The 16,884-nt window shown below is 40.2% G+C and overlaps 1 long non-coding RNA gene across 1 annotated transcript; it reads right to left on the bottom strand.

Moving 5' to 3' along the window:
- Positions 1–244: 244 nt before the first annotated feature.
- On the bottom strand, positions 245–13,581 carry LOC124266491. The gene is made up of 3 exons (XR_006895777.1): positions 13,387–13,581; positions 5,359–5,364; positions 245–257 (listed from the first exon to the last, which is right to left on the bottom strand). It is a non-coding gene; the product is annotated as an uncharacterized LOC124266491 (long non-coding RNA).
- Between the last annotated feature and the right edge of the window lie 3,303 nt (positions 13,582–16,884).

Genomic DNA, 16,884 nt, shown 5'->3' with positions numbered 1-16,884 from the left:
TTGATTTAATTGGTGTGAGTGAAACCATAACCATGTCCATGGCTAGTTTATTCAGTTTCCTTAACTGAGTATCAGTTTGCATATGGCTAGGTATATTCCAGAAGAAAAATGCATTTAGGATATTTTTTTGCTCATGGATATTGAGGTTGGGAAGTCTTCTCGTAATCACGCAATTATGTTCAGTTGTGATTGCTCTTTTTTAAGTAACTGATGTTATAGATTGATATTGCTCAGTTGAGTAAAGATCCCTGCAAATACTAACCTGGAATTTGTTTTTCATCATAGGTTTGCAAAACATCAGCAAACATGCCATCCGTTCATCAAATAAGCTTTACAATATTTAAAACCTACCAGAGAAGAGATGTATTTGCAATTACTTCATTAAAAGTCCTGCACAGAGATCCCCCAATATGGCGTGCAAACAGAAATGCAAATCTGGACGTATCTATGCGTATAGGGTAGATTATCATGGTCACCTGAAAGGACGTAAGTGCCATTTACAGCCTTAGCGTAGATTTCTACAAAGTATCAAAAGGCAGCATGTGTCACTTACGACCATTCTTTGGGCGAACTTCAAGACAAATGTCAGGAGAAGAAAGTAATTAAACATTAAAAAGTGAATAATTCATCTTAAAATGGGCATACAATAAGGTACATAGTATTAAGATACTCCTTCCTTACGGCTTTGCTGATATGAAAAACTTCAAATCATCATCTCAAGAAGTACGTGTTTAAAACAGTTTTTCTTGATTATCTCAGAAGTTTAAAGATTTGCAGATCTGCAGATACAACCTTTTAATTCTGCGACGTCGAAATATTCATACACTTATACACTATATTCTTATTCATCTTTATTGATATATATATGTCAGTTGAAACGCAATTTAAATACATATTCAATTTATTTAAGTTGTTCCACATTTCGTTGCAAATATATTTCCGTGTCACTGAGTAAGGGTTGTCAAAAGTTACCTCCCTTTAACTAACAAAGGCGATGTTTAGTCGGGGGGCGACAGACTGTTCAGGGCTTCTAGTGGAACCTGTGTACACATCTGAAAGCTGACATGTATCGAACTCATCTGTCTTGAAGACATGTGCGTCACACTGATGAGTAATGTGTTCAAAATACGACACAATACACCCAACAGTATGAAGGATGCTTTTGCTAGGCCACGCAAACAGACATACTCGCTTTTCATAATAATCCACCAAACACAACTTCCACATGCGTCCAAAGTCGGACACGATTGACATTACACAATTCAGATTTATAAACAACGAAGCATGAAGATTGAAATAACGGCAATTAATGGCATTTCTTGGAGTTAGGCGGTTCCAACTTACCTATCTGAAGCCATTGTGAGAGGGCGCTACGAGCGGGCACTTTGGTGTGGCCTAGTTTCAATACCGACTCATAAAAACGCTTCGTGGTTTTTAGCTATTTTACTGAGACACAAGTTTATATTCTTCGAGTAAATGGTTCGAAACTTCCTCTCCTACACGATGGATCCATCTTTGACAACATTTGTTTTCTACTCATTGACCTTGACATTCAATAATATAACATTTCGAAATTATATACTGACCGAGTTATCATATGCATTTTAAATAACATCAACTGCAAAGTTCAAAGTAAATGATGTGCAGGTTGTCCATGTAATAGGCGCCTCCGCTGAGGGAGGTCACCCAGTGACAGTAAGGTTCATCTATCAAGGTTCGATGTTGTTATTTAACGCTCTCCGTTGAGGACTTTGCGTTGTGTATTTTTAATTAGATGTTAATCTTGTACCTGGAGAACGGAACCTTTCATGGACCTTATTTCAGGTTCTATGGTTGTTCAAAGCATTGTTAAAGATTCTTCACAAAATAAGAACAAAGTTCAGATTTCACCAAATAAATACAGTTTATTAATTAATAAAAACAAACTAAGCCAAACTTAACAAAATAAATAGAAGCCAGCATCACACACACTCACAACTAGCAGTCTATAAAACCCAGAGAAAAAGAAAGTCCTAACTAATTAATTCCTACATACAAAGCCTACTCTAATCCTATCGTTTCCCCCAACCCACTAAATATTCTCCTACTCTACATGCAAAATAATCCTATACAAAACCTAGGAAAGGAGGAAGACCTCCCGACTTACTGTTCGGTCAGGATGTCCTGAAGCAAGCGACTTCTCTGAGCGTTACAGGCCCTTAAATACCCAGCTAACTAACCTTTGACCCGGGAGAAGTAGCCTATCTCCCATTGGCCCGCAATGGAGTCAGCCGACCAATCACGACAGCTCTACCATACCGCACTCGGAATGCAAACAGAATACACACCGGGCCACGGCAATCCGAGCACGGCATGGCAGCGCATGCCGTGACTGTCAACTGTCCGGGAAAGGAATAATTCCAACGGAATTTTACAGCCAAACGAAGGTAAAAAGCGGAATTTTATTAACTACAAGCAACCTCTGGAGAAATCACTTACTCCCGGAAACTGCTACCTAAAACTTCCCACTAAATATATATATATTACAACCCCAATAATGTGAAAAGAAAATAACTTCTATTCCCAACAAAAACCCATTTTCCTACATTCCTCCCCCCTTAAGAGTAAAATTCCCAATTTTATTCCCATATTTTCTTTCACACACACATTCACACCTACAATAAATTACAACAAACAAAATGCGACAAATACAATAGAAATCCAATCACTGTTCAGTAGAGACGATTCAATTACTGTCCAAGGCAGCCATGGCCTCCAGTTCTTCTTCTTCTCTTTCCTCCCTGGACCTTCTTCGGGAAGAGAGAGGCGATGACGCCTCGAGGCTTCCTCCTGCTGAAGCCGTAGCCTCCGTGGAGAGAGACTCTTCTCGTGCGGCTTCGGGAGTCTTGGCAGGACATAAGGGCCAGGGTCAAAGAACTGTCTGTTGGCAACCTCTACCTTAGTGAATTACTGTGTGATCTAGCGTGCCATCGTGCCCGAAGAAAGTTTAGCAAATTCACGGGAACATCGGGAGCATCGATGACATGTAATTTTAGGCTTATGCTTTCTAAGCCAGTGGTCCACGAACTTGCCATATTTATGAAAGACATGTACCCCACATCCGGGGACTGGACAAGGCATTCCCGCTGCAGGCCAAATCGGTCTCGCACCATCTAGGAAGTCTTGTACCTCCTCTTCAGAGACCATAATTTCGAGCGTTTCAATCGCTGAAAGCGAGAAAAGGAAGGAAACTTCCCAATAAGCAGATTAACAAGCAAAAACGAAGCAAAGCAAAGAAAACAAGCATCAACGACTAAACAACTCAAACACGTTTTAAGAATTTATTTGGCAAAAAACACAAAACAACATACTGTAACCGCTATATATATATGTCTTGCATATACATCTGTATACCCCGAGGTTCTCCTCCTTTCCCATACCTAACTTGGTGAATACACAACCTTCGGCTTTACTGCCCTGCCTACTCTGGTACGTACTGGTGATTTCATTTCAGATGCCTTGTCAAGAGTGATTGCACCCTCATCAGACCCCTCCTCCTCATCCCTGGAAAACGACACAACTGGATTTGTGTCGTCCAGTGTCTTAGATAGAGATAACTCTGTATCCCTTAGCCAGTTCCAAGGAGCAGGTTGACCTTCAAAAGGCTTCAAATGATCAACGTGGACATTTGATACAGGTGAATTTTGTCTCTTCTGTATTCCATACGTTACTTCAGAGATTTTCCTGATAACCAGGTATGGACCATCCCAACCAAGACCTAGCTTTCGATTGGCCTTGGGAGGATACCATCTCCAAACAAAATCTCCAATCTGAAATGATCGAACTTTCAATCCATGGTCATAATTTCGCTTCTGTATTGCAGCAGCAACACCCAACTTGTCAGAAGCAAATTGAAAAATCTTCTGAAAAACATCCTGTAACCATTGAACATATGCAACAGGACACAGTGGATACTGAACACCTGGAGGATGACCTACCATCACGTCAATAGGCAACTGAATTTCCCTACCTAACATCATCAGGTTAGGAGTACAATTGGTGCTCTTGTGTTCACTAGCCCTATAAGCCATAAGGAGATATGGTAAGTGGTCGTCCCAGTCTAATGGTTCCTGATGGACATAAATTGAAAGCATCTGCTTCAAAGTACGGTTAAAACGTTCTACCAATCCATCAGACTGTGGTCGGTAAGGAGTCGTACGGGTTTTTTCCACACCTAACAAATCACAGATACCTGCAAACAAGTGTGACTCAAATTCCCTACCTTGATCGGTATGAATCTGTTCTCGACAACCAAATCTACACAATACCTCGGTGACTAGCTTATCTGCAACAGTAAGGGCTGTATGATCTCTAATAGCAAATGCCTCTTTCCATTTAGTGAAATAGTCCCCTACAACCATGATGTATTCATTACCATTCCGGGTAACTGGTAAAGGACCCACAATATCAATTGCCAAACATTGCCATGGATGTCGGACCTGAGACTGCCTCAACTTGGACTTGCCTTTACCTGGGCCAGGTTTGCAGCGAGCACAGAACAAACATGACTTACACCACAACACAATGTCTTTTGACATATTTGGCCAATAAAATCTTGACTTGATAGCAGATAATGTTTTGTCTCGACCAAAATGACCAGCACATCGTTTCACGTGTAACTGTTCAAAAATGCTATTTCGAACAAGTGATGGAGCAATCAGTGTCAACTGTTTATCAAAAATATCAGACTCTGATATTCGATACAACAGTCCATTCTCCACAACCAAACTATCCCACTGACCCCACAGAGTCTTTGCCTCTGTTGACCACTCAGTAATATCCTCCCTAACTGGACACTGCAATTCTTCCCTCATTAGTTTCAAGACAGGGGCAATACCTGGATCTGCTAATTGACCTTCTAACAGCTCGTCCCTAGTCCAAACCGGTATCCAGTTAGGTGTACTAGTAGAACCAACTCCAGAATCAGACAGGATGTTCCCATCAGTTGACACATCTAAACCTGCTGCACTGTCATGTGTAAGAGGTGATACTCTAACTAATTCTGTATTCCTGGCCCAACACCCTGAACAAACTGGCTTGACACTATCTCTCCTGTCACCATTGCAGTCTGGACACTGTTCAAAACTACACTTCCTTAACGGCTTCCTAGATAAACCATCAGCATTAAGATGTTTTGTGCCAGGCCGATACTGAATCTGGAAGTTATAAGTCTCAATGATGCTTAACCATCGAGCTAGAATTCCCTCTGGATCTTTGAAATTTTTCAACCAGAACAACGGAGCATGATCAGTCCTTAGCAAAAACTTTCTCCCAAACAAGTAGTGTCGAAAAGATTTCAAAAATGTGACAACTGCCAACAACTCCCTTTTTGTGGTACAATAATTTCTCTGTGCTGGACCTAGAGTTTTACTGGCATAAGCAAGTACTTTTTCTTCACCATCCTGAATCTGTGAAAGAACAGCTCCCATACCAAAAGCACTAGCATCAGTATCCAAAATAAACATATCCTCATCTTTTGGAAATGCTAATACTGGAGAAGTCACAAGACACTTTTTCAACTGGTTGAATGCTTCCTGGCATTGCTCTGTCCATACAAAAGGAACACCTTTTCGTGTTAGTCTAACCAAGGGAAATGCAATGTGAGAGAAACCTGACACAAAATGCCTGTAATATCCCACCAGACCTAAAAAACTTCGAACTTCAGTACGACTTCCGGGAATTGGCCAGGTTTCGATAGAACTGATCTTATCAGGATTGCATCTGATCCCTTCTTCTGACACAATGTGACCTAGAAAAGCAACTTCTGTTTGAAAGAGTGTACACTTCTTAGGCTTCAACTTAAGATTTGCATGACGTAACTGTGTGAAAACCAACCTCAGATTTAGTAAAGCAACACTGAAATCTGACCCAAAAACAATAACGTCATCAAGGTAACACAGGCATTTCTTCCACCTAAGTTTTCCAAGAACTTTGTCCATCAACCTCTAAAATGTAGCTGGTGCATTAGTTAAACCAAACGGCATGACATTGAAATGGTACAACCCCATATGCGTGGCAAACGCAGTTTTGTGCTTATCTCTTGGATCCATCTTTACTTGCCAATATCCACTAGCCAAGTCCAGCGTGCTGAACCACTTGGAACCTCCCAGAGTCTCGAGAGTCTCATCAATACGAGGTAAAGGATATGCGTCCTTTGTACTGACAGAGTTCAACTTTCTAAAGTCCACACAAAACCTACAACTGCCGTCCTTCTTAGTCACTAAGCAAACTGGAGCTGACCACGGACTATCACTAGGCTCTATGACACCATGTTCCAACATTTTGTCTACTTCATCCTCTATCACCTGTTTCCTACTCAAAGGCACTCTTCTAGCAGGAAGCTTAATGGGAACCACTCCAGGAGTGTCTATCCTATGAGTTTCCACACTGGTTTGTCCTAATCTCCTGTCCTCACCAACAAAAATATCCTCAAACTCAGAAACTAAGTGAGTCAAAGCTTGTCTCTGTTCAACCGAAAGGGTTTCTGAACTTTTATCAATCAAAGGCTGCAAGTGAGAAGGAAGTTCCTGTTTGACTGTTTCAACTTCTTGATTTTGACACTCAACCACCTGTCTAATAGCACTGATGTTACCAACTAATGACGAGCTGTTCAATGATACTCCCTTGTTACTGAGGTTTAAAACTGAAACCACAACCTTATCATCCTTAGGTCTAACTAAACTCCTAGCCACAAAAAGACCTCTACTACGCAGCTGGTTATTTGGTTCAATCAAACCATGTTCATATGAAAAGGGACCTACCATTTTACACTCAATAAATCTTTCTGCACCTTCAGGAACAACAACTTTGTCCTGCACAAGAATACGAGAACAGCTGTATGTTTTCTGACTGTAAAGCTTGAGCTTACCCTGTGAAGTACTAAGCACCTTCTTTCTGATCTTGATTTCACAATCATACGTCTCAAAGAAATCCATACCAATGATACTACTCAAATGTCCTAGGTCTGCAACCACAAACTCTTGCACAAACTGTGCTCTACCAACAGTAAACTCAAATGTTGCACAACCATACACATTAACAGGAGTACCATTCGCTGTGAAAATGTCCCTACCAACGACACTCAAAGTGGAATCACTGAGACCCAACTTCTGGAAATCCTGATATGACAGTATTGAAACAGGAGAACCTGTATCCACAAGTACTGTACATATGTCTGACCCAAGCTCAATATCCAGAAAAAGACATGATTTACCACTAGTACTAGCACGCAATACTACTTGCTCTCGCATATTCGAACACATTTCTCCAACATGTGATGACATCTTCCCTGCAGTGCAACTTTCAGTCGGCCTAACATTCTGCTTGACACTGGCTGGAATCTCGGCCTGACTTAGTTTCCCCCATTTGGTTTTGCTGCAGCAGGTCCAGGTAAGTCTAACTTAGCTAGATGTGGACATTTATCTCTCATATGTCCAGGATCCTGACAAACATAACATGCAAATTTCCTTGGCCTCTGGAATGATTTCGCAAATATTTCTAAACGCTGATCTATCAACTTGACAACAGCATCCACAGTCAAACCCTCATTTGACACTGGTTCGGAAACCCTGGCAATCCGCTCACACGTTTCAGGTTTCCTGCTTTTTTGTCCCTCAACTGCCTCAAACTCTACACCATGAGCAATTGCTTCCTCTAATGTTTGGGGATGTGCAAACGCAATGTGTTTCTTCATATTGAAATTCAACAACCCCGTCAAAAACTGGTCTATGACATGTGGCTCAAGCGAAACAAAGGTGCCATCTGGATACGCCAAAAGTGCCAATCTCCGCAACTGGTAACCATAGTCAGCCACCGACTCATCCTTGCCCTGTCTACGGTTCCTAAACTCAGTCCGAAAAGCTACACCTCTTTCTCTAGGATTGAACCTCTGAGTTAGTACACCTTTAATTGCACTGTAATCACTCAACTGTAATAGCGTAAGGCTACTGAGAAGCTTTTGAGCTGTACCTCGTAAACACATAGTTAACTGTTGTGCTTTTTCTCCACTAGACCACCCATTCCATGCAGCAACTTGTTCAAAATGAACAAGAAAATCCGGCCATTCACAACTTTTACCATCAAAAGTATCCGGTCTAACTTCACGATGGGTAGGTTTCGTCATGAATGGTTGCACAAATGAGCTATCCCCATCACTATGATAAACCCTATCACCTGTCCAGTTAGAATCCATCAAAGAAGTATTCGACATCGGACCAGGAACCAACCCTGCTGCTGAAGGTGCCCTCTGATTGTATCCACAGAATTCATTCTGCCTATCAAAGTGTCTATCTACAAATGGAACACCAAAATGTACAGAACGTCTATCCTGTCTATCGCTTCTACCATAAGCAGACCCTTTGCTGAAAATTCAGCATTGCTTCATTCACAGATGATGGAATACCCATTATCTTACTATTACCGGCTTGTGTACTAACACTTGGGAGTGGATGAGATGAACCAATGTTTTCAACCGAACGACAAACATTAGGTGTAGAGGTTGCAAATCCCACTTGACCTAAATCTGACAAGTCAATAAGAGCATGGTCCAGATTATCTGGAGGGGACTCAACCCGATCATGTGCCATGGAATATAAATCATGTGTCTCCCCTGATGCCATTTTGTTTGACTATAGATGCTGCAAAACCAAGAACTTTACAATTCTGCTTCTAAACGTACTCTATGAATGTACTTTATGACCTCCAATCAGTTTCAACAGGATATACCTGTATGATGAAACAGACCTTGATTCACATAATAAAACTGCAAAATGTAATACTTTACTTGTTTTGGGGATTTTTATTTTTTTCTTACTTGTTACTTATTCTGTCAAGAATCAATTAGTTTTCACCAAAAAATGACAAAACAATCCTGGTCACGGCACCAAATCTGTAATAGGCGCCTCCGCTGAGGGAGGTCACCCAGTGACAGTAAGGTTCATCTATCAAGGTTCGATGTTGTTATTTAAAGCTCTCCGTTGAGGACTTTGCGTTGTGTATTTTTAATTAGATGTTAATCTTGTACCTGGAGAACGGAACCTTTCATGGACCTTATTTCAGGTTCTATGGTTGTTCAAGTCATTGTTAAAGATTCTTCACAAAATAAGAACAAAGTTCAGATTTCACCAAATAAATACAGTTTATTAATTAATAAAAACAAACTAAGCCAAACTTAACAAAATAAATAGAAGCCAGCATCACACACACTCACAACTAGCAGTCTATAAAACCCAAAGAAAAAGAAAGTCCTAACTAATTAATTCCTACATACAAAGCCTACTCTAATCCTATCGTTTCCCCCAACCCACTAAATATTCTCCTACTCTACATGCAAAATAATCCTATACAAAACCTAGGGAAAGGAGGAAGACCTCCCGACTTACTGTTCGGTCAGGATGTCCTGAAGCAAGCGACTTCTCTGAGCGTTACAGGCCCTTAAATACCCCGCGCGCTAACCTTTGACCCGGGGGAGTAGCCTAACTCCCATTGGCCCGCAATGGAGTCAGCCGACCAATCACGACAGCTCTACCATACCGCACTCGGAATGCAAACAGAATACACACCGGGCCACGGCAATCCGAGCACGGCATGTGACTGTCAACTGTCCGGGAAAGGAATAATTCCAACGGAATTTTACAGCCAAACGAAGGTAAAAAGCGGAATTTTATTAACTACAAGCAACCTCTGGAGAAATCACTTACTCCCGGAAACTGCTACCTAAAACTTCCCACTAAATATATATATATTACAACCCCAATAATGTGAAAAGAAAATAACTTCTATTCCCAACAAAAACCCATTTTCCTACACTACCTTAAAATGACTTAGATTGCCGATGTTATCCAATGAAAAGCACAACAGAAAATGCAAATTGTGTTTATATTTTGGAATAAACTTAGGCCTAGATTCACGATAAGCACTCTTTTCGGAAAACATATATTTCATTACCTCTTCTTAAGATGGGCATAAGTGAGGTATTAGTATTTTTATAATATATCAAATGTGTTCATGTCGCGGAAGTACAGAAGCGCTGAAGGGACCTGATGAAATAAAGTTGGCTAATATCTTGAGCGCACAAGTTAGTATTTTGAGCGCACAAGTTCATATCTTGAAAGCACAAGTTAGTATCTTGAGCGCACAAGTTAGTTATCTTGAATGCACAAGTTAACAAGGTCCCACGACCTATTTAATATCAAATTCAAGTTCACAAGTCATTAATTGTTCCACTCCCTATCAATCTACTGTAAAATAAACACTTAAATAGTCACACTATGAATTATTCGAGGTGACTGTATGATATTAATATGTATTATTTCACGAATCGCACGAGACATTCTGAATGGCGATAACGGGCTGGACACATGAATAGCTAATTAAGTATCATAATTAATTTTGTTTCATTAATTTAACGAACGTCGGGGTAATTTTGCAAATACATGTACCGCTAAAATATGGCGATAACTGTTCGTTATCCAGTACAAACTCATATCCTTTTTGGAAGATATCAAACGATGCAAAGTCGGAGTTAAGTAGGTGTTTATGATGAGACTTAGACTAACAACTAGTCTCTGAAATGAACATATTTTACTGAAAAAAGTTCATAGTAAAAAAATATATATATAATGAAAAGCAGCCCTGAGACTTTCTTCATTTTCAGACTTGCCACATTTTCTAGACTTGTGTGGGCTTTCTTGGATATATTTGCTTCAGGGTCTGTACGAGAGACTAGATGCGCCTGTAAAAGTATGCAAATTTATCATGAATATTGATCATGTTTATGTAAACGTTCATCGTCTTTAAGCTTGTCAATACTGTTCTTTGTAACTGATTTGACCATTTTTTGCTTTATTACATAAAGCAGGCCCAGGTATGTGTAATGTCATAATAAGAATTAATACATAAACATGAGTAGTGGTTTTACTGACTTCTAATGTTGGTACAAAGTATTATGAACACTAGCGTAAAGCTTGGATAGCTTGTTTTGTGCTACGGCTTTATTATGTATATATTGTATTACATGACGATGAGAAATGGAAACACTGAGTGTTATACTTAATGATAAAACTGATGTCTGATGTATTGGAAGTAAAGTCGACCTCTTTCAGGGAACTATAGTCTGTAGTCTTTGTTTGCATGTATTGATCAGTAACTGTTTCCTACCTTGGGTACAATTGCAGTTTAACTCTGTTCCTAAATTTCGCACCTCAATTCTCCAAAAGTCATTTATTTATGATTCTGCAAGTTTATGGAATGCTCTCTCCTCTACAACAAAATGTACAAATTCATTATCATCTTTTAAATCAAAGTTATCTGGAAATAATGACAAGGTTCCAAAATATTTTCTATTTGGTGAAAGAAAGACTAATATACTACACACGAAGTTAAGACATTCGTGTAGTTCATTACAAGCAGATCTGTTTGGTGTTAATCTATCAGCGAGTAGAGCTTGCAATTGTGGTGCTCCGGTGGAAGATGCTAACCATTTCTTCTTAAAATGTCCACAATTTGTCAGTTGCCGTTTTGATCTGAAGAAAGACTTTGAACTATCAAAAGTTCAGTTAGACATTGATACCATACTTTACGGCAACCCTGCCCTGCCAAATACTATCAATGAAAATATCTTTAGACATGTGCATAAATACATTGTACGAAGTAAGCGCTTCAATTAATCAATAATGTCTCAATATTATTATGTCCATCCATTACGTCCAATCATTATTGTTCATTATTGTTCATGTTTCTGATGGGAGCGGGCGGTAATAAGTTACACTGACAACTTGTGCCCAATCCATTTCAACACTGAATAAAATATGTTCAAACAAACAAACTCTGTACAATATCATATAAAACCGGCCTGATTTATTTGAGCCATTAGTATGTTATTATCATTATCGACCATAACGCCTGATGTGATTTCGCTGATACTTTCATCAATAATAGCCTTAAAGCAACTGAGATCTAATGTCAATAATATGGCGATATCTGCCAAAGCAAAGATGAGATGACCCCAAAACTTAATAGAAATACTTTAAATCGTGATATGGAAGATTTAGAACATTGTGAGATAAGTCATTTTCAGTCCAGTGCAGCTGTAGAAAGCATGCTAATCAGCATTTTGATATCTTTCGAGTTTTGGAGCGCTGAAAGCGGATATTTTCTTTGCATATATTGGCAAACGTCCAAGGGCAATGCTATTTTGCTATGAAACACATATTGCTATGAAACACATAACTATACTTTACTACGGAAGCACTGTAAGGACCTGATGAAATAAAATTTATCTTGAGCGCACGAGTTAATATCTTGAGCGCACACGTTAGTATGTTGAGCGCTCAACTTAGTATCTTGAGATACACTACTCCATAAGCAGTTCATGTGGAAGCAAGGAGGAGCGGAAACGCGAGCTGATTCATGCTTATTTTAGTCTTGGATTCCGATACAAACACATAACACATCCTCTTGTCAAAAATCGTTGTATAGTGTAGTACGCCACTTGAAGCGTATTCTGAGGTGTATGTCCCTCTTTCGCACCAAATACCAGATTTGCTGATGTTACAGTGAGTGGGTACAGTTTACACCGCTTTTAGCAATATTCCAGCAATATCACGGCGGGGAACACCAGTAATGGGCTGCACACATTTGTACCCATGTGGGGAATCGAACCCAGGCGTGACGAGCGGACGCTTTAACCACGAGGCTACCCCACCGCCCCGCTGATGTTACAGACTTTATTGCGGACAACTTCGACGATCTGGACAAAGACATGGTTATCGTTGATGCATCAAAAATGTATCCAATCCGGTGTAACAGGATACTGTACGGTCGTTGTTGGACCCGGATGGTGTTGAATTTCGCTCAGGAAACTGTCTTCATCGACGTGTTTATTCTTCAACTTCCTGTGTTGTTAAAACATGTTAAATAAACTACACCACACATACGTATACATAAGGGATTGAAACGGAGGAAGTGAAAACGAGGAATATGGTATTTTAGTAAGAAATAAAGTCGGTATATGTGCTATTCGTGTACATACTAATGGATCAAATATATAAGGCCGGTTTTATATTATATTGTACAGAGTTAACTGCAATTGTACCCAAGGTAGGAAACAGTTACTGATCAATACATGCAAACAAAGACTACAGACTATAGTTCCCCGAAAGAGGTCGATTTTACTTCCAATACATCAGACATCAGTTTTATCATGAAGTATAACACTCAGTGTTTCCATTTCTCATCGTCATGTAATACAATATATACATAATAAAGCCGTAGCACAAAACAAGCTATCCAAGCTTTACGCTAGTGTTCATAATACTTTGTACCAACATTAGAAGTCAGTAAAACCACTACTCATGTTTATGTATTAATTCTTATTATGACATTACACATACCTGGGCTTGCTTTATGTAATAAAGCAAAAAGTGGTCAAATCAGTTACAAAGAATAGTATTGACAAGCATAAAGACGATGAACGTTTACATAAACATGATCAATATTCATGATAAATTTGCATACTTTTACAGTTTTATCATAAGCACCTAGTTAACTCCGACTTTGCATCGTTTGATATCTTCCAAAAAGGATATATGTTTGTACATTTTAGCCAGCAGTCAAGCAAACGTGCGTCCCATTAATGTCATTAGATCCTAAACACGAAGTTGAGTGCTCAACAGACTAACTTGTGTGCTAAAGATATTAACTTGTGCGCTCAAGATAACTAACCTCAGCGCTCAAGGCATTAACTTGTGCGCTCAACATACTGACTCGTGCGCTGAAGATATTAACTTGTGAGCTCAAGATATTAACTTGTGAGCTCACGGCATTAACTACTAACTGTGCACTCAACATACTAACTTGAGCGCTCAACATACTAACTTGTGCGCTGAAGATATTAACTTGTGCACTCAACATACTGACTCGTGCGCTGAAGATATTAACTTGAGCGTTCAACATACTGACTCGTGCGCTGAAGATATTAACTTGAGCACTCAAGATAACTAACTCTGAGCACTCAAGATATTAACTTGAGCGTTCAACATACTGACTCGTGCGCTGAAGATATTAACTTGAGCACTCAACATACTGACTCGTGCGCTGAAGATATTAACTTGAGCGCTCAACATACTAACTCGTGCGCTGAAGATATTAACTTGAGCACTCAACATACTGTCTCGTGCGCTGAAGATATTAACTTGAGCGCTCAACATACTGTGACTCGCGCGCTGAAGATATTAACTTGAGCGCTCAACATACTAACTCGTGCGCTGAAGATATATAACTTGAGCATTCAACATACTGACTCGTGCGCTGAAGATATTAACTTGAGCTCTCAACATACTGACTCGTGCGCTGAAGATATTAACTTGAGCGCTCAACATACTGACTCGTGCGCTGAAGATATTAACTTGAGCGCTCAACATACTGACTCGTGCGCTGAAGATATTAACTTGAGCGCTCAACATACTGACTCGTGCTGAAGATATTAACTTGAGCTTAACTCAACATACTGACTCGTGCGCTGAAGATATTAACTTGAGCACTCAACATACTGTCTCGTGGCGCTGAAGATATTAACTTGAGCACTCAACATACTGACTCGTGCGCTGAAGATATTAACTTGTGCACTCAACATACTGACTCGCGCGCTGAAGATATTAACTTGTGAGCCAAACATACTGACTCTCGCGCGCTGAAGATATTAACTTGAGCACTCAACATACTGACTCGCGCTGAAGATATTAACTTGTGCACTCAACATACTGACTCGTGCGCTGAAGATATTAACTTGAGCACTCAACATACTGACTCGTGTGCTGAAGATATTAACTTGAGCGCTCAACATACTGACTCGTGGCGCTGAAGATATTAACTTGAGCCAACATACTGACTCGCGGCGCTGAAGATATTAACTTGAGCGCTCAACATACTGACTCGCGGCGCTGAAGATATTAACTTGAGCTGCTCAACATACTGAACTCGCGGCTGAAGATATTAACTTGAGCGCTCAACATACTGACTCGTGCGCTGAAGATATTAACTTGAGCTTCAACATACTGACTCGTGCGCTGAAGATATTAACTTGAGCACTCAACATACTGACTCGTGCGCTGAAGATATTAACTTGAGCGCTCAACATACTGACTCGTGCGCTGAAGATATTAACTTGAGCGTTCAACATACTGACTCGCGCTGAAGAAGATATTAACTTGAGCGCTCAACATACTACTGACTCGTATGCTGAAGATATTAACTTGAGCGCTCAACATACTGACTCATGCGCTGAAGATATTAACTTGAGCGCTCAACATACTGACTCGCGCTGAAGATATTAACTTGAGCACTCAACATACTGACTCGCGCGCGCTGAAGATATTAACTTGAGCCAACATACTGACTCGCATATTAACTGAAGATATTAACTTGAGCGCTCAACATACTGACTCGCGCTGAAGATATTAACTTGATATTAACTTGAAGATATTAACATACTGACTCATACTGCTCGCGAAGATATTAACTTGAGCACTCAACATACTGACTCGCGCGCTGAAGATATTAACTTGAGCACTCAACATACTGACTCGCGCTGAAGATATTAAGATATTAACTTGAGCACTCAACATACTGACTCGCGCGCTGAAGATATTAACTTGAGCACTCAACATACTGACTCTCGCGCTGAAGATATTAACTTGAGCTCAACATACTGACTCGCGCGCTGAAGATATTAACTTGAGCACTCAACATACTGACTCGTGCGCTGAAGATATTAACTTGAGCACTCAACATACTGACTCGTGCGCTGAAGATATTAACTTGAGCACTCAACATACTGACTCGTGCGCTGAAGATATTAACTTGAGCTCAACATACTGACTCGTGCGCTGAAGATATTAACTTGAGCACTCAACATACTGACTCGCGCGCTGAAGATATTAACTTGAGCAACTCAACATACTGACTCGCGGCGCTGAAGATATTAACTTGAGCACTCAACATACTGACTCGCAACATACTGCTGAAGATATTAACTTGAGCACTCAACATACTGACTCGTGCGCTGAAGATATTAACTTGTGCACTCAACATACTGACTCGTGCGCTGAAGATATTAACTTGAGCACTCAACATACTGACTCGTGCGCTGAAGATATTAACTTGAGCACTCAACATACTGACTCGCGCTGAAGATATTAACTTGAGCACTCAACATACTGACTCGCGCGCTGAAGATATTAACTTGAGCACTCAACATACTGACTCGCATGCTGAAGATATTAACTTGAGCACTCAACATACTGACTCGTATGCTGAAGATATTAACTTGAGCTACTCAACATACTGACTCGCATGCTGAAGATATTAACTTGAGCCGCTCAACATACTGACTCGCATGCTGAAGATATTAACTTGAGCTGCTCAACATACTGACTCGCGCGCTGAAGATATTAACTTGAGCGCCAACATACTGACTCGCGCGCTGAAGATATTAACTTGAGCGCTCAACATACTGACTCGCGCGCTGAAGATATTAACTTGAGCACTCAACATACTGACTCGCGCTGAAGATATTAACTTGAGCCTCAACATACTGACTCGCGCCTGAAGATATTAACTTGAGCACTCAACATACTGACTCGCGCTGAAGATATTAACTTGAGCACTCAACATACTGACTCGCGCGCTGAAGATATTAACTTGAGCACTCAACATACTGACTCATATTAACTTGAGCAAGATATTAACTTGAGCACTCAACATACTGACTCGCGCGCTGAAGATATTAACTTGAGCACTCAACATACTGACTCGCGCTTCTGAAGATATTAACTTGAGCACTCAACA

Source organism: Haliotis rubra, unplaced genomic scaffold (assembly GCF_003918875.1).
Source record: "Haliotis rubra isolate DU_JTF1 unplaced genomic scaffold, ASM391887v1 Scf126, whole genome shotgun sequence".
NCBI lineage: Eukaryota > Metazoa > Mollusca > Gastropoda > Lepetellida > Haliotidae > Haliotis > Haliotis rubra.
The sequence above is the reverse complement of the archived record's forward strand: the minus strand, read 5'-3'. Positions and strand labels throughout refer to the sequence as shown.